A 20,798-nucleotide genomic window follows, 5' to 3' on the forward strand; every position below is an offset into this window, starting at 1 on the left:
ACTCCAAGTTTACTCCAATTTTAATTTTAGTCATGTACTCCAACCTTTTTATACTGTCTATTGTTCATCCACATTATGATTATATCCACACAGGGGATCTTCTGCCATTTTCCAAGTTTCTTATGTTGTAGCTGTGCCCATCCGGACCTCTTGCTAAAACACGACAAAAGCAGGAGTTTGTTCAAAGCAGCATTTTTTCAAAAAGGACCCAATGCATTTCGGGCTACAGGCGCCCTTCGTCAGGGGTACTAGAAATGAACAATGAAATACATGACAATTACCATGTGATCAATGGCTACACTTTATACTGCATCGGCTTAAATCAATAATCAGTTTCTCAACAATACCTACTCACTTTGCAACTCATCCTCATTATCTGCCCTAGTGCCCTTCATAAACGGTACCCCATTCAGCGTTTTGCCCCATTCAGCATTTTGTTAAATCGAGATGCAGTTTGGGATTGGCACAGCTACAACATAAGAAACTTGGAAAATGGCAGAAGATCCCCTGTGTGGATATAATCGCAGTGTGAATGAACAATAGACAGTATAAAAAGGTTGGAGTACATGAATAAAATTAAAATTGGAGTAAACTTGGAGTATAATACAAATTCTTTGCCAAAGAGGCGCAACTTGCTGTGCGATCGGTTTGGGGCAAAGTGTTGCTCCATTCAGTGTTTTGTTTAATCGAGATGCAGTTTGGGCACGGCATCTTACCGTTATGCACGCATTCTTGGGCAAATATTTGACAAACATGGATTACACAAAAGAAGGTGCGCATCTCATCATCATAATGTTCATAGTATATGGTGCACCTTATTTCAAGTCTTGAGACTTGACCACTGTGCAGTATAACTAAATGCAACTGCAGTGTAATTATCAAACACAATCAATAAATACTTTCTCTTTCTTACTTATTGTAATATACAACTTATATTTACATGCACCATCATTTCATTATACATATGAACAAAGAAATCTTAATTTACAGCACCATCATGTCTATTCAATGGCATAAACACATGTTTAACATTAATATTTTGAGCATATCTGTTTATTCATTCTTTCTTCCATGCCCAATGCATTTCGGGCCATTGGCCCTTCTGCGGGGGCGAAAGTCTATAAAAGTAACACAAAGAACGAATCTATAGTTATACAGAAGAATGTGCAAGGAAATTTCTTCAATCATAAAACACTTTATACTTCATAAATCAAACTTTGTACCTGTATCTCACATTGCTTATTAAGCCCCATGCAGGGAGACCACCACTTAAAAACAATAGAAAAGAAGAAAAGACCATAAATCACAGAAAACAAGAGAAGAAAACAGGTGCCTTTTGGTGATATAAATGAAGAACGAAAACCGAAGCGTGACCTATTTCTCCACCATGTAAATCCAATACTATCCAAACCATGCGGGATACTCACTACTTGAGCTGTTCAAATCAGTTAACCACTGTACAGAAATTGAAAGTTTGCAATTAGCGTACTACATCGACCTCATTATTTTGTCAAAGGCTTTAAATCTCCTGACCCAACTGACCTCAGATATGCTCGTATGTCTTCACAATCTGTTTCTTAACGATATAAAACAATGTTCACCCTCGTCCTCTGTTTATGAAACAAAAACCATGGAACGACCGTATTAGATGGACAATTCCCAAAACCACAGAATCTTCAACGCATTGTCGTTTCACTCATAACCTCTCACCTTTCCCACACGTCGAACACGTCTCAACCAATCGACTTCACGAACCACTATCTGGATGAGAAATCTGCTTCATCACTCTCTACAACAAGGTCATAAGGAGACCTTGTTAAACTTTCTTATACTAATTACAGCAGAACCTTAATGTGCTTACCCTTCCCGCAAAACCGCTTACCTTTTCAAAACGCAGAGCACGGTGCGTCCTCTCTCCTTCGTGCAATTGATCAACCATCCAATCCACTGAATGTTCTAAACTACTGATACCCCCCCTCCATACTTCAAACGCCGCAAAAACGGAAGTCGACTCCCCTAGTCTACCGCAATCAATGACGGACAATTCTCGCCCTTCTCAGTGTTAACCATCTTCCGGTTTTACTTTGAAAGTAAACTACATTAGACCCTCGTGCTGGTCGCCATCTTAGAGTGGCAAACTTAGAGACCTACCGACTGTATCCTGAGTGTGTCCATGATGTACAAATTCACAACACAATCCTATTCCCACCGTGGTTACCTGCCTGAGACTACAATCTGCACCCAAAAACCATGCTTTAAGCATGACATGATTTCGACCAAATTAAACCATAAACAGAAAAAAGAACCTAGTGAAATCTACCAAATTAGATCATATAAAGAGGAGAAGAAGAAAAGAAAAATAAGAATATGGAGAGAATCTTTCAAAAATATTTTTCTAGAAAATTCAAACACAAATGTGTTGATTGCAAATCCTTAGTTCCAGAGATAACAACCATAATCAATTTTTTCATTTAAACCTTCAGGATCTTGTGTATCAAGCATTCTAATCTAGTAAATTTCTCTTTGAAGCAAGGATCTACTTAGATCCTTCCATAGTTATGGTTCTCCTTTCTCTATCATGCAATCTACTGAAGTCAGCGCACTACTGATTATCAAAAAGAATATAGTTGATCACTCAAATGAATCGTACTAAAACATGAACTGCGTGCTAATCGGAAAAAGGTAGCCACCCTCCTACAACATGAAAGATCAGATGCTAAGCAACTGTGTACCGATTGCACAGCTATAAATGTGCCTATGTATGTAATCCACTGAACCTACAATTATTATTGATAAATGGAATAAAACTTCTGAATAAGCAAATGTTATACTTAGTTCAACTCATTTAATTCATGAGCTTATGAACCCTTAGAGAAAACAAACAATTTGCATCAACGATCTGATGAATAAACAATTATGTAAGAAAAATTAAATTCCTTTTAAATGAACATTTCACAGTGTAAATACAAAAATGCAAATATTATTGTACAACATGACAGTAGGTGTTTTTGTAGCCCAATGCATTTCGGGATTTTCAGCAATCCCTTCTTCAGGGGCCTGTATGTGGAAGAAAACAGAAAGAAATGTTGCGACATCCAGCTAAATTGTTCAACAATGTCAGTCAATATTTCGACTGCAATTAAAACAAATACATCGTCTTGCTGCCCAGAAAGGCCTAACCACACCTGTACTTGTCCTGCACACAAATAGAAATGAGATTAAACACCGAAAAATAGTCCAGTGCATGATTATGATAGCATGTAGAACCAAATAGAAGACACACCCTTAATCCACTGTGCACCCCTTAAAACTTGTTGTGGTCACGAGAATCGTGAGGATCTCCAAGAAGTGAAGAAAGAAAAATAGAAGAAGAAGAAACATACAAAGACAAGAAGCCTTACGTAGGAGCTGTCACGTTTCCATAACCGATTCCATTCAGCATAAACAAACCCGATTATCCTCCAAACCGAGGAAATGATGAGAGAAAGAAAATGCGTTGCAATGCGGATAGTTGATTCCTAACTGTTCGAATGCCTGTATTAAAAATGACAATGTGGTATTGCTGACTTGCACTGTTCAAATTCACTCTGCCAAATAACGCCCCACTGAGGTTAGAAATCACAATATATACCTATGTATTTTGCCAATGACGATAAGCTTGTCGTTGTTGAAAGAGAACCACAAAAAGCACGGCCTCCGCGGACAAGGTTTACCAGCCTGTTGTAATGAAACAAAGAAAACACGCTAGTGGGTCTCAGAAACTTCGCATTGCGCTACCAATCTAATCGTGAGCATGCAAACGTGCACGCTCCCTGACATGTATGCTTGGAAATCTACCTTACCTCGAATGGCACTCCAGAACACTTGATACTAAGAGGGTAAAGATGAACACTATCACCAAAACGCTCCCACCAGTCCTAGTTTCAAACGAGACCGGAAATTTATGTCGGAAGTACAGAAAATGCGCGGTGTGTGCGGTGACAATAGAAGAAGGACTGTGTGAGTGTCATTCTAATGCTGGTCTGCCCGTTCGAAAATGGCGCGCTTGATATCCATGATAACAGACCTCGCAGTGAATTGATGCTGCAACCATAATAATACCACTCCCTGTCTGTTGGTAAATAAACACCACTTTGTAAACTGATGACTGAACAAAAATACAATGAAAAATATAAAAAATATAAAAGCAACTTTCCCTGTGTTGCAAGCAACAAGACAACAGCAAGTCTAATCCCTGAAATGCAAGAAGGGAGACTGCGCTAGTATCATGTAAATGCTGATCTGCCCAATCGAAGATGGCGTGCTTAATGTCCAAAAAGTCGAAAATAACAATAAAGACTGGAACCTAAATGATCCGAGTCACTATCCGTGGATTCGTAATCACCACTGCATGGGCAGATGAAAAGCAAAAGTAAGGGAAAACCACCAAGAAACAACTAGTCTACTGCCTGTGGTACAAGGCCCAAAGTGTAGAATATGTGAACTCCATGCAAGAGGAGAGTACTGAAAAAAACAAAATAAAAGAAGAAAATATTGAAGAAAAAACACGCAATGACACATTGCTGGAAATGAAAACTGGAAAGTGTGACAATTATGTTACCCAAGACGAATGTGAGAAGTGTGAATGAATAAAGTTACCCTTACCGAAAGTCGTGAGGACAGTACTTACAATCTTGGCGAATTCACAGAATGCACACGAGTTCTATTTTATCATTAAGTCCTGCTGGTACAAGTGTTTGTAAAAATTTGACCCACCACACCTCTCTTTGTGCCAGTAATTTTGCAATGTCCAAATGAATATTCAGAGGTACCACTTCGAGAATTGTAAACTTTAGTTGAGCAATGGTGTGATGATGTTCCATCCAGTGTGTGACTAGGTGTGATTTCTGATTCTTTGTGCAGATCGAGCTTTTGTGTTCTGTAATTCGGATTTTTGTTTTGCGTGATGTTTTACCCACATATAACAATCCGCAAGGACACTTAATAGTGTAAATGACATTCAAACTGTTACAGTCACCACTGTATTTAAGTTTAATGGGTTTCCTTTCTCTATCACCTGAAATTTTAATTGTGCTATGGTGTGTCGAGCCTCTGCCCAATGTACTGCCAAGCTACTTGTTTTGGTCTGTGTCCTAATTGTGCTTTTATGTTCGGATAGCTGTGTTTTAACTTTTCTCTCAGTTTTCCCAACATAAAACATTCTGCATGGACATTTGATTCGATATATTAAGTTCAAGGGTTTGCAGTCATAGTTATGATAAAGTTGTATCGTCTCTCCTGTAGAGGGATGATGAATCTTATTTCCCTCAATAACATTATTGCAGTGCACACAATTCCTGCAATTCTTAGTGCTTTGATAATCTTGGGTGTTTCTTTGTTTTGTTACAATTAATAGCACTTTAAGGTTCCTGGATCGTTTATTTGCAAACAATGGTTTATTCTTAAATAATTCCGTGAAATCTGTTTCATTTTGCAACAATTCCCATTGTCTATTTATAATGTACGTGATTTTACTAGAGCTGGTAGAAAATGTTGATACAAATGCCTGTCTGTCAAGGGATTTCTTAGGTTGGTTATTCAGTAATCCGCTGTGGTCTTTTTTACTCAGTCGTTCAATGGCCTCTTCCAGAATTTCCTTCGGGTAACCCCAGTCTGTATATTTCTGTTTCAATATCTGTATGTTCTCCTCGAGGGTTGATGTTTTATTACAAATCGGTTTGATCCGTAAAAGCTGTGAATATGGTACATTTTGGATAAGGTTCTGGGGGTGAAAGCTGTGATACAGCAATGCGTTGTTTTTATTGGTTTCTTTCCGAAACACTTCCGTGTGTATATCTGTTCCCTCTACAGAAATTAAACCATCCAGAAATGATATGAATTTTGCACTTATATTATGGGTGAATTGAATATGTGCATCATGTGAGTTTAATTGAAGAACTTTACGTTCCAACACTTCTTGACTGCTGGTCCACATGATGAAAATATCATCAATATATCTGCAGTATATTAAAAGATATTCCATCCATTATTGGTCGTTGAATATATAGTCATCCTCAAATTTTGCCATAAAAGTATTGGCGTACGCAGGCGCCCCTGCGAACCCCATAGATGTTCCCGTCAATTGGAGGTAACATCGGTCTTATTGAAAATAGCTGTGATGCAGGCAAAAATGTAGGAGTTTCAATACAAGTACTTTGTCCGCCCCTAAGTCAGGTTGACACAGGAGTGCCCACTCCACTGCTTCAATGCCTCCTGAATGAGGAATAGCTGTATATAAAGATTTTACATCTACTGTACATAACATGATGTTGCTTTTGGGTTTAACTGAATTTAGTTTTAATACAAAATCTGTTGTATCCTTGACATATGATGTCATTTTTTGTACAAATCCTGGTAAAAAATAATCAAGGTAATGACCCAGAGGTTATAATATTTTTCCCCATCCTGTGACTATAGGTCTAAAAGGTGGGTTGTAGAGATCATTATGAATTTTCGGGAGCATGTATAACCGAGGTCTTCTTGGATTAGTCACTGTCAGATATGATTTTTGTGGTAGATGTGATCCATCCCATTTCCAATGCATTATTCAAGATTGTTTCTAATGTTGCACTTAGATTTGGTGTTGGATCTTGACTCATGAGGAGATACGTTGCTGAGTCTGCGGCGTGTTCCTTAACTCGGTTGTTGTAAAATGTTCTGTCCATGATGACTATCGCTCCCCCCTTATCAGCCTTTTGGATGAAAATATCTGTATTGCTCTGGAGAGACCTAAGTGTATACCTGTCCTGCAAAGTAACATTTCCTCTCCTGGAATTCTTCATATTTATTTTCAAAAAGTCTTTTTTAACCACATTTTCAAATGAATCAAGAACTTTATGTGAGACCGGAGCTTGGAATTTGGATTTAGGCTTAAATTCTAAGATGTCCTTTTCGGGGCTTTCTGGTCTTGGTGAAAGTTTATTGGTAAAGAAGTTCTTCAGACGTAACACTCTCATAAATTTAAACAAGGCGATCTCACATTACAATAAGTTGGTATTATATGTGGGGACAAATCCCAATCCTTTGTTTAAAATTCTAGTTTGTTCTTTAGTCAGTTGTGTGGAGGAGATATTTACAATTAGATTGTTTTCTGGCTCCTTGTGCGTGCCTTTTCTTTGGTTTCTCCTTGTTTTCCTCCGGTTTTTATTTGTATCCCTGGTGGTTGGCTGGTGTCCGCAGCCTGTAATAAAAAATACTTAGATGTTGATGAGTGAGCTATATCTTCACCTCTTTGTTCTACTTGTGCCTGTGAACTGCTAATCTCGGTGTGGGTTGGTGCCCGATTAGTACTGATATCTGCATCTGTTACAATGCTCTCTTCTGATGACGTTGTAGTGTTCTTCTTAAAATACACTCTACATTGGGCATAAACTTCTGCCCACTTGTACACTTCATTTAGTTTGTAATCCAGTATATCTCTTTTGTATTTACGTAGTTTCCCTTCTTGGATTTCTTTTGTGTATTTATCGAGACTTAAGTTGATGTCTTCCAATGTTTTACCCCAAATCTCTGTTTCCATCCATGTCTGTAGATCTTGCTTAATCTCTGAGATCTCACTCGAAATTTCACTGATGGATTTGGATAACTCTTCCACTAGTAGCAGGATGAGGTCCAATGAGCATTTGTTCAGGATTGAATACCATCTCTCCATAAACTCCTTATTGAGAAATAACATTGGTTTTATTGATAGCCTTAACCCTCTACGGATTTGTTTAGCCCGATGGTATTGTACCAATGTTGACGCATGGAGACGCTGGTTTATTTGTTTCCTTGTGAGCTATTCAAGTTGTTTCAGTTGTTGTGCTATCGAGCTTCCTTGCACATTAAATGTTTTGATATCTTGTATAAATGAATACATTTCTGCAGCTTGTTCCGCTGTGTAGGCTAAAGATTTTGCCCTATTATCTGTGATACTTGAAATTGCTTCAAATTACATGATGGGTGCTTTCACTCAGTAGACAAAAATAACTAACCTGTGGTTAGCGAGTGAAGCACTCCTACGTTTCTCTATTATCTTACCAATTAAACTACTTATCTCAGCGTGCTACAGTAGTGAGCATGCTGCCCGGGCATGCCTTACTTATAAACCACCTTATTTCAAGTCTTGAGACTTGACCACTGTGCAGTATAACTAAATGCAACTGCAGTGTAATTATCAAACACAATCAATAAATACTTTCTCTTTTTTACTTATTGTAATATACAACTTATATTTAAATACACCATCATTTCATTATACATATGAACAAAGAAATCTTAATTTACAGCACCATCATGTTTATTCAATGGCATAAACACATGTTTAAAATTAATATTTTGAGCATTTCCGTTTATTCATTCTTTCTTCTCTGCCCAATGCATTTCGGGCCATTGGTCCTTCTTCGGGGGCGAAAGTCTATAAAAGTAACACAAAGAAACGGATCTATAGTTATACAGAAGAATGTGCAAGGAAATTTCTTCAATCATAAAACACTTTATACTTCATAAATCAAACTTTGTACCTGTATCTCACATTGCTTATTAAGCCCCATGCAGGGAGACCACCACTTAAAAACAATAGAAAAGAAGAAAAGACCATAAATCACAGAAAACAAGATAAGAAAACAGGTGCCCATTGGTGATATAAATGAAGAACGAAAAACAAAGCGTGACCTATTCCTCCACCATGTAAAACTAATAATATCCCAAACCATGCGGGATACTCACTACTTGAGCTGTTCAAATCAGTTAACCACTGTAGGGAAATTGAAAGTTTGCAATTAGCGTGCTACATCGACCTCATTATTTTGTCAAAGGCTTTAAATCTCCTGACCCCACTGACCTCAGATATGCTCTTATGTCTTCAATATCTGTTCCTTAACGATATAAAACAATGTTCACCCCCGCCCTCTGTTTATGAAACAACAACCATGGAAGGACCGTATTAGATGGACAATTCGCAAAACAGCCAAATCTTCAACGCATTGTCGTTTCACTCACAACCTCTCACCTTTCCCACACGTCGAACACGTCTCAACCAATCGACTTCGCAAACCGCTATCTGGACGTGAAATCTGCATCCTCACTCTCTACAACAAAGTCATAAGGAGACCTTGTTAAACTTTCTTATGCTAATTCCAGCAGAATCTTAATGTGCTTTCCCTTCCTGCAAAACCGCTCACCTTTTCAAAACGCAGAGCACGGCGCGTCCTCTCTCCTTCGTGCAATTGATCAACCATCCAATCCACTGGATGTTCTAAACTACCGATACCAGCCGCCATACTTCAAATACCGCAAAAAACGGAAGTCGACTCCCCTAGTCTACCGAAATTAATGACGGACAATTCTCGCCCTTCTCAGTGTTAACCATCTTCCGGTTTTACTTAGAAAGTAAACTACATTAGACCCTCGTGCTGGTCGCCATCTTAGAGTGACAAACTTAGAGACCTACCGACTGTATCCTGAGTGTGCCCATGATGTACAAATTCACAACAAAATCCTATTCCCACCGTGGTTACCCGCCTGAGACTACAATCTGCACCCAAAACACATGCTTTAGCATGACATGAAAGCGACCAAATTAAACCATAAACAGAAAAAAGAACCAAGTGAAATCTATCAAATTGGACCATAAAAAGAAGAGACGAAGAAAAGAAAAAGAAGCATATGGAGAGAATCTTTCAAAATTATTTTTCTAGAAAATTCAAACCTGAATGTGTTGATTACAAATCCTTAATTTCAGAGAAAACAAACATAATCAATTTTTTTCATTCAAACCTTTAGGATATTGTGCATCAAGCTTTCTGATCCAGTAAATTTCTATTTGAAGCACCTGAAAGTAGGTACTTGACAGCTTTCTCAATAATGGGGACTCAGCGTCACTTTTGTCGACTCCCACAAGGGTTCAAGAACAGCCCAGGGTTATTCTCAGCAAGAGTAACAGAGTTACTACAAATTTATGATGACGAGGCATTGTCATATGCCGATGATATCTATCTGACAGACGAAGACCTGGATAGGCACTTGAACAGGGTAAATACCATTATACTGGGCTTTGCCTCTGAGGGCTACAAATTCAATTTAAAAAAATCCAGAATTGCCCATCTCAATATCCTTTTTCAAGGATATGGGCTTTCAATTGAAGGCAAAAGCCTGGCAGCTAACTTTTTAGAAAAGTGTGCGCTGCTCCAACCTCCAAAAACGCTGAAAAATTCACAGTCGATTCTAGGTTTCCTGAATTTTGGAAGAACTTACATTCTAAATTACGCAGAAAGGGTTAAACCGCTCTACGAATTAATCACACCTGATTTAAAAAACAAAGATTGGACACAGGAACACACAGAAATCCTGTGTTCACTACAAGCTGACATGTTAGCAACAAATCACTTACAAACACGCGTAAATGCACGCAATTTAGTGATCGAATAATATTGGGTCAATGTGGATTCACCTACTTAACTTTTAATGAAGGTGAAAAAGTACCAATTGCATACAAATCACATTTGTATACACAAGCGGAAATTCCATTAACTTCGACAGAAAAAATTCTGACAGCTGTTCAAACCGCTGTAGCAAAAGAAAGATCTCTAGCTCAGGGGAAACGCATTATTGTCGTGACTCCGGTACCAGGCTTAGAGGCAGTTACGAAAGCGAGCATTCCAAATGCAAAAGCTTTACATCCAAGATGGATACAATGGGTTAATTCTCTTGCTGCAACAGATGTCGAATATGTTTTTGATCCTAATTTAAAAACACAAGCATTCCTGCAATACAAGCACGAATGTCCTCTGCCTATTGAGATTCTCCCTCTTGACCAGTATGAATTCATGATTTATACTGACGGTTCAGCACAACCCGCTACGGGAAGTAAGCAAGCTTACAGTGCAGCTTGCGCAATCGTTAAAGGTCGCATGCGCGATGGTAAATTCCGACCAATGGTAACTAAAACACAATCTCTAGGAGATTGTACAGCTCAGCGAGCTGAACTACAAGCATTCAAATTGGCAATTGAAAATACGGATCGCAAATTCCCTACAGTTATAGTGTGCAATTCTTTTTACTGTGTTCAATCATATAATGAATATTTAGAGAATTGGCTTCAAAATGGTTTCAAAGATGCAAAAGGTGGTACAATCAAGCATAAAATGCTTTGGGAACAAGTAGTTCAGTTGCGAGACGGACTACAAAACATTCACGTGATACACACGCTGAGTCATCAACATGATGGCGTTCGCGTTGCAGAGAATTCATTGGCTGACGAAGCCGCAAAGGGGGCTGTGCAAACGGCTTCCGTAGCTGCGATCACTCGTTCAAAAACAAAAATAGACAGTGAGATATTGTTGGCTGTCAATGCTTCAAGCTAAGGCAGTGGTGCAGTGTTACCTAAAAGATTTCCACTCAAATACTCGTATATAATTGATGTGAACAACGTTCCATTTGCTTGAATCCCTGGAGTGGGGGATAGGGTAATTCCAAACATGAAACGTAGATTAGAACTAATCCTAGCAGCACATGAAGGGATAGCCTCTGCCCATGCAGGTGTTTCCGCCACAGTATCGTTATTAAAACAGATATTGGTGGCCCGGCATTAGAAAACAGACCAAAAACTATGTTTTGGAATGTGTAAAATGCCAAAAGATGAAAGTCTCTACAGTGAAACGTCCTGCGCAAGTGCCTCTGTTAGTTTCAGACGAACCATTAGCTTGTGTTTACCTGGATCACTGCGGTCCCTTGCAAAGGGATGGTAACTATAAATATATCATGGTCGCAGTGGATTCGTGCTCAAGGTTCCTTTGGATGTAGCCTCAGCGCTCGGCTGACGCTCGAACTGTTATAAAAGATTTGCGAGTCTTTATCGGCACATACGCAATAGGCACGCTACACTCTGACCAGGGCCCTGCGTTTAGCTCTCGGGCTCACAAAGAAGCCATGGCCAGTCTGGGCGTTGCATTGTGGTACTCCTCTCCATTCCATCCTGAAGGAATTCTGTTGTGGAAAGGAAAAACAGGGACATAAAGCGGTCTATAGCAGCTAGGGTATTAGGTTCGGGTGATGGGTGGGTCAAACATCTTGATGGGGTCTAACGCTCATTAAACAATTTGCCCAGAAGTTCTCTAGGAGGGGTCACTCTATTTGAGGTTCTATTTGGGACAAGAATGTGGGTTCCTGATCTTGACTGTAAAGGCACAGTGGTGGAAAATAAACCATCTGATATCAAAGATCGTTTGGCTGTTTTACAGGACTTAAATGAACTATGATCGAAACAAAGCAACGTGTTCCTGAAGCCAACCACCACTGGGGAAATTCCAGCCATCCCAGCAAGGCCTGTCTGGGTCCCATAGCTTGGGGATCTAGTCGGAGAGAAGACTGCGGAAAAGAAAGAATTTGGGCCTTCTTACAGACAACCGGTACCTGTCCTAGCAATCCACGGATCAAGAACAGTACTTCTGCCGCCCCTTGCTGGTAAAAAGGAGAAAAGATTTGTGTCCATCGACCTCATCAAACCACACTATGTGGCCGATACTAAGCAGTAGGCCATGTGGACTCCGACCAAGTAGCAGACACACTCCTCTAGCTACTATCCAAGAGGTTCAAACTGAAAGACTCATCACCATTGAGAATCCAACAGTAAGAAATGAAGGACTAAGCAACAATGCTATGGAACTCATTCCTCTTGAAACCCAAATAACAGTTCATCCTGATACACCTGTCTACACCAACGTAGCAAGTGATCCACTGGTTCCAGCGATTTCAACGAATCCTGATGCAATTTCAACCATTGACAGAACTGCCTCTGGCTATTTCATTAACTTTGATACGTTTTCTGAGGATCCCAGCGAACCTGAAATGACGCCAGCCAAACAAACTTTCAAAGAACAAGCACAAGACTACTTTCATCACGTGAAAAATACTTATCTGGTTTCACCATGGATTGAACTATGGATTATTTCTGGAATATTTTTCTTTCTGCTTTGGCTAGCTATAGTAATGACTCTGAGCATGCTGATAAATAGAAGATGTATTCATTTGGACACAGAAAATAAAAATGTGAACTTTCTTTTGACACCACACAAATGATCCTATCGTGAAGCAAGAGACTTGTCAGCAGTGAACATCACAGCCGTTCCTATACAAGATGGTATAGTTTGGGACAAAACGGATTATGATATATTCAGTCCGTCGGAACATTTGAAGATTCCACACTTATTTAAGATATCATTAAGTGACTTTATTACCTCCAGTACCTATTCTGACGATTGGGACTTTGAGACTGTTAATAACATGATGTATGATCTAGAAAGGTCTGCTGCATTCTCTAATCATGAATACTTAGAGGGTTCAACAGACTATGAACAGCTTTTTTGTTACAACCACTATGGTCATCATTTATTGCATAAATCTGCAACACCTAGAGATGTATTTATGTATAACCAATGGGAACATTGTCCTACACCACCAAGGGGTAGCTCAAAAACGTTTGAAATGAAGTTTCCATATTTTTCAGGGTACAATACATCCAATCCAGAAATGTTTTACTTTAAAAATGTGAACAAAACAGGAACGAAAAATATGTTAACCAATACGCAACAGATTTATTCTGCAGGCTTAATTGCCCAACTATCCAGACAGGGTTTTGAGTTTTGGGAAAACACAATCAACACAAAATCTGTCTGGGGTACAAAAGATTGGCAAGTACAGGGGATAGAAGCTTTGTTTAGAGCCTGCATCATCCTACAGGAGATAAATGTTTTTGAATGACACTGTCCAACAGATGTCTTGCCTTGGGTTAGCCAAGATCAAAGACATGAACACACCGTCCATACCTACACCTGCAAGTAATAGCATTATTCAGGGGTGGTCGACGTACATACTATTTTACAAAACAACAGATCAGATTCCGAATGGGAAAAATGGTTGCTCTGGCCCACAGACACAAACATCTGTCAAGAACGATTACTGAACAAGATACAAGGTTTAACAATCAATAGGCCAGACCCACGCTATGTTCAAAGACAGCATCCAGGGGTAGTAACAACATACAGTGTCAGAAAACTATGCCTTGATTGGCTGCAGACATCTACACTAGAGATGTGAAACAACACTTATCTTTACTTAAAGAAGGCGCAGACTTTAGGGAATTCTTGCTAGGTCCAAGAAAACCGCATCAAAACGTTTCATATATGCCGGCATCTATGCTGCTTATAGTGAAATATGGAAGGTTACCCAAGCAGACGCTGCACAAAGAATACGAGAAATTGATCGTATTAATTTAGAGAAATCTCTTGCTGGGATCGACAATGGGTTATCTCTGTCATCCAGGATATATTCATTGGGCAACATTGTATCCTCTGCTATAGACATTGTGGAACAAGATTTGGCCCTGCTGCGTCATGGCCAGTCTCAATTACGTTCTATTCTGTTATTAGGCTGGACGCTACAAAACTTGCGTGCAGGCTATGTGCCTTGGCGTTTCATCAACACGTCTTCTCTGTTTTCTGATTGCAATCTCACTGATAAACAGATCAAACTGGCACAAAGGGGAGCAAAGTATACAATGCTGAGCATTGAAAAACTGGAAATATTGCCATTTACGGTAGTAGAAAAACCAGCTACAGAATGGATCATACATGGCAAAATAACTCTGCATGTTACAGCTTTCCATTTTCAGTATTGCCTTAAACACATGCCAGTAGGCAAATATGAAAGGTTGGGTAAAGAATACATCAGGACATCCTGGGATTTACCTTGCACACACAGATGTTGGAGTAGGGGGCGTGAAGTGTTTATTAGCGGTATACACTGTGAAAATGCACTGAGCGGCTCACTCATATGTCGGGATATTAGTTTACACGAGGCCTGTAGCGGTTCCACTGGAAATTTATCCTGCCACCTGCAAGGTTCACCAGCCACTGTGATTAATCCAACGTTTGGACAACTTTCAAATGGGAGTTACCGCATGTTGAATGATCAGAGCTGTTGTAGCATGTTGCCAGGTATCCCATATCTAGTAACGGTTACTTCCATGGACACTTGCTGTATGCAAGTCTTGTTCCCCCAAATAGACACAGGCAGGGAGTCGCCTTTATGGCCTTCACTGAACATCTCTTCTATACGAATTGATACTTTAAGCAGAATAAAAGCTATTCTTTTACAACAAGCGGTGCCTTTGACGTCGGCCAAAGAAACCTATGATCTACAAATTGCAAAGACTTCGTGCACTCGGTGTTTGGTGGTCTGCCGCTAATTCTAGCAATCGTTGCAGGAATCCTATTTTTATTCCTACTGCTACGCTATGGCAAGCCACTCCACCAGCGTCACTCCCTGCGGCTTGGAGAATGCTCTCCTGCAAAGGAAGTGTCGTGAGTGCATAGTGCAACTATTGGGTTTACCTCGTCTACTAAATACCACATAGTTTCTGTCATTCAGACCAATCTGGCAAGATTGCATCTTACCTGTTCTATGCTGCCTGCTTTGCGGTGAAGAATGCATGCTAGACATCTGTCTAACACTCCCATCAGTCATGCAAACGGATATCAATACTCTGCTGGACCCGATAACGGCCCATGCTCTGTGTTGTCCCCAAAGGCTACCGATCCTGATGACGGCATTCATTGAGATCTCACAGACGCAACATGCTACTGCTGAGGTACGAGATGGATCAACAGGCACACAGGTAACATCGGCAACGAACACTGCTACTGACGATGCATCACATCTATGTGCAGTTAGTCTTCTAAACGAGGTAATCAACCTATCACCGACAACGGTAGACTAATTTTTTTCTACAGGATTAGAGGATTTTATGTTTTCTCCAGCATCTTCAAATAACTTTTGATTTGGCTCACAGTGTACCATGTAATCTATGAATTCGGCCTTCAATATTTTAAAAATTAAAGGCAAAGTTTGGAACTTTCCTACGATCACTTTTGTGAATATTGACTTTTCTTTTATGGCTAAAAACTCTGCTTACAGTAGAACTATTCATAGAAAACAGACTTCTTTGAAAAACTTCCAGGGACACATTGTCACCTTTCTTCGCATTTATGTAATCATGACATGAAATGGCTCTGAACAATTTTTTTCCTTTCTGTTAAACTAGACCATTTCATTACATATGTGTATATTTTTCTGTTCATTCTCTTAGCATTCACTGTAAATATATGCTTAGAATGAAACGTTGCTTTAATATGTATAGCACCTTTGCATTTCATGTCTAGCTAAGTTTTTCTAACACAGACTTCTTTTAGTATGCTTTTACAAATGTTTTTAGTGAACATGTGATACTCAATTTTATGTGTTTAGCATGTTTAGCATTTAGCAATATCGATCATTCGTCAATGGAGTGGGTGTTGTGTTTCGATTTAGATGCCCGTACATAGGTTCCCCTGAATTATGTCCTTATATAGGCACAATTCGCATTGCCCTTATTTAGGCATAGAATCCCAGTCCTTATTTAGGCATTAGCCATGCTATCCAAATACAGGCATGGTTACCTACATCCGTCCATCCCACGTCACAACGAGTTTTTAGAAACCAGACCCTTAAGCCATCGGGACTTTCCCTAGCTAGGATTATTGATTTCTCCAAGAACTCATCTATTATACATGAACTACTATTCCTTAGGGGTTCATCCATGACGTCTTCCTCTGCCCGACTTTAGGTCAATATTAGCATTCCTAAGCACCTTCCAGGTATAAATATACCTTCCCTAACCATGGCAAACCACGGCACGGCTCGGCACAACTTGACTGCACGGTTCGCCGCGGCAAGACCATATCCCGGCCTGACGCACTGACCAGATGCTGTCATCCCTGCTCACAGAGAATCCAGCTTCCAGTGTTCGGACTCCCTTCGCAGGGTGTTAGAGTTTGAGACCCGGAAAGAGATTCCCACCTCTCTCATTCTAAAGGTATGGAGCGGACTAGAACCTAGAGGGACTCTTGGCATACAAACTTAGTATATACCATACTATAGAAAACAGCACCTACTCTTACCTCGTACTACACTTAGGTTAGCTACACCAGGGTAGAACTATTTAGAAGCACCAGACGAGTATTCACTTTTAGCCTGTGTTATTTATGTATGTATATATGAATATATGTCATAGCTGAAAAACAATGCTATTACAGTATTATTTCTTTTTACTGCTTACGCTGTGCGTATCATATCTTGCTTACTGTCTAATGATTGTAACAGCTCATATCTCTTACACGAGAAACAACTGTTCAATAAATCCCTTTTATTGAAATGCCCGTCTATCTATTTCTGTGTAACTCTGAAGAAACTAAGCATGCACGATTGACTGAGTAAAACTGTTATCTATTGTTTCCACGATTCTGAGACGCGTTCCGATTCTAAGGGAAACAAAGTTGTCATGTTTATGCGGTTGTCAGAAACTAATCCCTTCTTGTTTATTCAAGAAGTTTCTAGTGACCTCTGAGTTAGCTGGCACACACAAGTAATTAAGTGTAATGTACTCGATAGGAGCATACTGACTTTGTCCTATGCATAAACTATAGTGTATATTATTCCAATGCGCAGAGCCTATGAGGGAAATATGAACTACACTACAACAGTACCCATGGTACCTTTTACAAGGGGCTTACCTGTGGCCAGAGATATGCCAATTGTGGGTACAAAGGTACAGTTTTGGGAAAGAACACCCTAGGAACCTGATTGGCAGAGACCCAGGGCACATCAAGTCAAGTTACATCAGATGTAAGGCAAAAGTGGGGGTAACCATGGAAAAAGGGCACTTTTCTACACAGAGCGCCGTGGCTTCAAATCCACCATAGAAGTACTCTTCAAGAGCGCCCAGGACCTCAGTGGAAGCACAGAGTAGTAAAGCAGTGGCCAACAGCAAGGTTCATGCGAGGGCCAGTTACCACTGATCAGCTGGGCATTTCCAGGAGTGGCCTCTTGTAGCTTGTTGTATCCCTGTAGCTTGAACAGGCGGTCAGCCTAACAACACTTGGAGTCCACTTCTTTGTCCTAGATACAAGAGAGAGCACGTATAGTCAATCAGGACTCTTCTCAGGTTGCAGACAGCAGATTTAGTTCTCTTGTGATCTTTCTCAATTCCAGAAGTGCTCTGAAGTGGGTGCCCGAAGAGGCCACATTTATACCTGGCAAAAAGCAGACAGGAATGACTCTTGGGCACACTCTAGCCAATGGGTTAAAGTTCCCAGGACCAACCGTACCCACTTTGGGCATTTTCAAGCTGGCGAGAGTCTTTGGCCACACTGAATGTAGGCTCTGAGGACTGGAGGTGTGTGTGGGGCGTGTACTATGGTGATCATAGTGTCCTCCCACATCTAACACTAAAATCTATTTTGGGGCCCCCAATGACCGACGTCTGGTGGGAGAAAGCAGTTCATTCAGCAACCAGATAGTGGGTGAACAAATATTATCCCTGCATTCTGTTCTCTGCCTTTCAAGTGTGCCACCAAAGTGTTACATGTAAATCCCAGAAACTGACGTCTGGTGGGATAACGCGAATCTTTCAGCGACCGGACAGGGGATATACAAGAATTATTTTGGCATCCTGCGCTATGCATTTCTCATTGCCAACGGCGTCTAATGGCCAGGTTATTAGCATAACTACAATTCTAGAAAAAACAATATTGCTTTACTTCATTGATTTGGTTGCTGTTTCATTAGAAATTCTAATATAGCCTGATACTGGGTGACATAGGCCCTGACAGAAAAACAATAGTTTCAGGGACTTTAAATCCCATGACCCCTAGCAGGTGCCATCTTGAGTGGCTTCTGATATAAAAGAGAGCCATGGCCTGGCACACCTGCACAGTGTGTTTCTAGCACAAGGGAGCTTTCTTCGTTAGCACGCGATCAGAGAATCCAGATTCCAAGGGAGAGGCTCACTCAACAAGTAAACGGACAAGTTCCTTACCTTCGGTAACGCCTTATCTGGTAGAGACATAATCTAGCCACAGATTCCTTACCCAGTCGTCAGACTGGACCGGAAGATTTTTCTTTGAGCAATACCCTTGCGCCCTGGTAGGTGCGTTGGTCAGCTCCTCGTGCCGTTGTCCGCATTGTCTCTGCTATTGTGACATCTGCATCACCTATATAGGCGCCACCTCGGCATGCTTATGTCAGTTACTTTTCATGACTTTCCACGCCAGGAGATCGGAGCCATGAAGTGCACTGACATTGGAGTGGTTCTGATCAAATAGGGCCCTGAAAAGGGAACAGCCCTGACCTTAAAAAGCTTGCAGTGCAGGAGGATAGGTAGGTCGGTAAGGAATCTGCGGCTAGATTATGTCTCAACCAGATAAGGCGATACTGAAGGTAAGTAATTTGTCCATCTTATAGAGACATCTAGCCGCAGATTCTTTATCTTTGAATAGAATCCCAAGCAATACCATCCACGGAGGCGGGACTACAGACAAGATAGAGCAGGAAGATCCGCAAGACAGAGCCGAGAAAAAGGCCATTCCTTTGGACTTGACTGTCCAGGCAGTAGTGTTTGGAAAATGTGTGCAGGGATGCCAACATTGCTTCCCGAAAAATGTCAAAGACTGACACACAACGTTGCAACGCCGTGGTAGCAGCCTTAGATCTGGTGGAATGAGCCTTTAAGCCTTCAGGAGGCTGCTTCTTGGCCAGAGAGGAGCAAATTTTCTTGCAGAGGACGACCCATCATGAGACAGTCCTCTTCTGCACTGCATAACCTTTCTTTGATCCACCGTATCTCACAGAGAGTTGGTCGTCGACCTGGAACTCTTTAGTGCGGTCAACGTAGAACGACAAAACTCTTTTTGGGTCCAGACATTGGAGTCGCTCCTCTTCTTTAGAGGGGTGCGGAGGAGCATAGAAAGTGTGCAAGGTGACAGATTGCTCCACGTGGAATAGTGTTACCACTTTCGGTAAGAAAGAGGCCCTAGTGTGAAGCGCCAACTTATCAGGGAAGATGATCAGGTAAGGAGGCTTGAATGATAGCATGCACTTCGCTCACCCTCCAGGCAGAACCTATTGCCAATAGGAAGGCTGTTTTGTTGGTAAGCAGCCGGAGGGGACAGCTGTGCTGAGGTTCAAATGGAGCACATATCAGGAAGGGGAGAACCAACTTAAGGTCCCACTGAGGCATGATGAAAGTGGCAGGTGGAAACATATGTGCAAGCCCCTTAAGAAATGTATTTACAATAGGGAATTTAAATAAAGAGGATTGGTCTGTGTAGGAAAGTAGGATTTGCTTCCGTGGTTACCCCCCCCCCCTCCCGTTTTTGCTGGTGTTATTCTGTTTTCTGACTAGTCTGACTGGAATCCTGTTAATCAAGACCCCAGTCACTGTGCTTCTTCCCTCAATTTGACAATGGTATGTACTGTGGTACCTTCCCAATTGGCTACTGGTGTACCTCTGTAAGTCCCTAGTGTATGGTACTAAGATACCTAGGGCATAGGTACACCAGGGGTCTCTCATGGGCTGCAGCATGTATTATGCCATCCATCAGAGACCACTCAAACTGTGACTACAGGCCTGCCATTGCAGCCTGGTTATTTTGGTGCTAACACCACTTACAATAAATATAAGTTCCCTTATATCTGGGGTCACAGCACTTAAAACCTATAAGCCATCCCTATGGAATGCTCTTCAGTCCTGAGGGCAGGGTACTTGGTTACAAGTGTGAGGGTGCCCCTGCATGAGTAGGGTTCCTCTACGAACCCCGGAGTCAATTCTCTAGTCCTTGTAAGTGCGGTCAGCCATTTAAAACATATAGTGGACATCAAGCCAAATACGAGATGTCTAACTATATACT

General features: G+C 40.8%; 1 long non-coding RNA gene across 1 annotated transcript; it reads right to left on the reverse strand.

The window, feature by feature from the left end:
* Nucleotides 1–992: 992 nt before the first annotated feature.
* On the reverse strand, nucleotides 993–3,935 carry LOC146856456 (uncharacterized). Its single transcript, XR_014980950.1, has 4 exons — nucleotides 3,843–3,935; nucleotides 3,632–3,717; nucleotides 3,402–3,534; nucleotides 993–3,057 (listed from the first exon to the last, which is right to left on the reverse strand). It is a non-coding gene; the product is annotated as an uncharacterized LOC146856456 (long non-coding RNA).
* Nucleotides 3,936–20,798: the final 16,863 nt, after the last annotated feature.

This window comes from Triturus cristatus, chromosome 4_1, assembly GCF_964204655.1.
Source record: "Triturus cristatus chromosome 4_1, aTriCri1.1, whole genome shotgun sequence".
Classification (NCBI taxonomy): domain Eukaryota; kingdom Metazoa; phylum Chordata; class Amphibia; order Caudata; family Salamandridae; genus Triturus; species Triturus cristatus.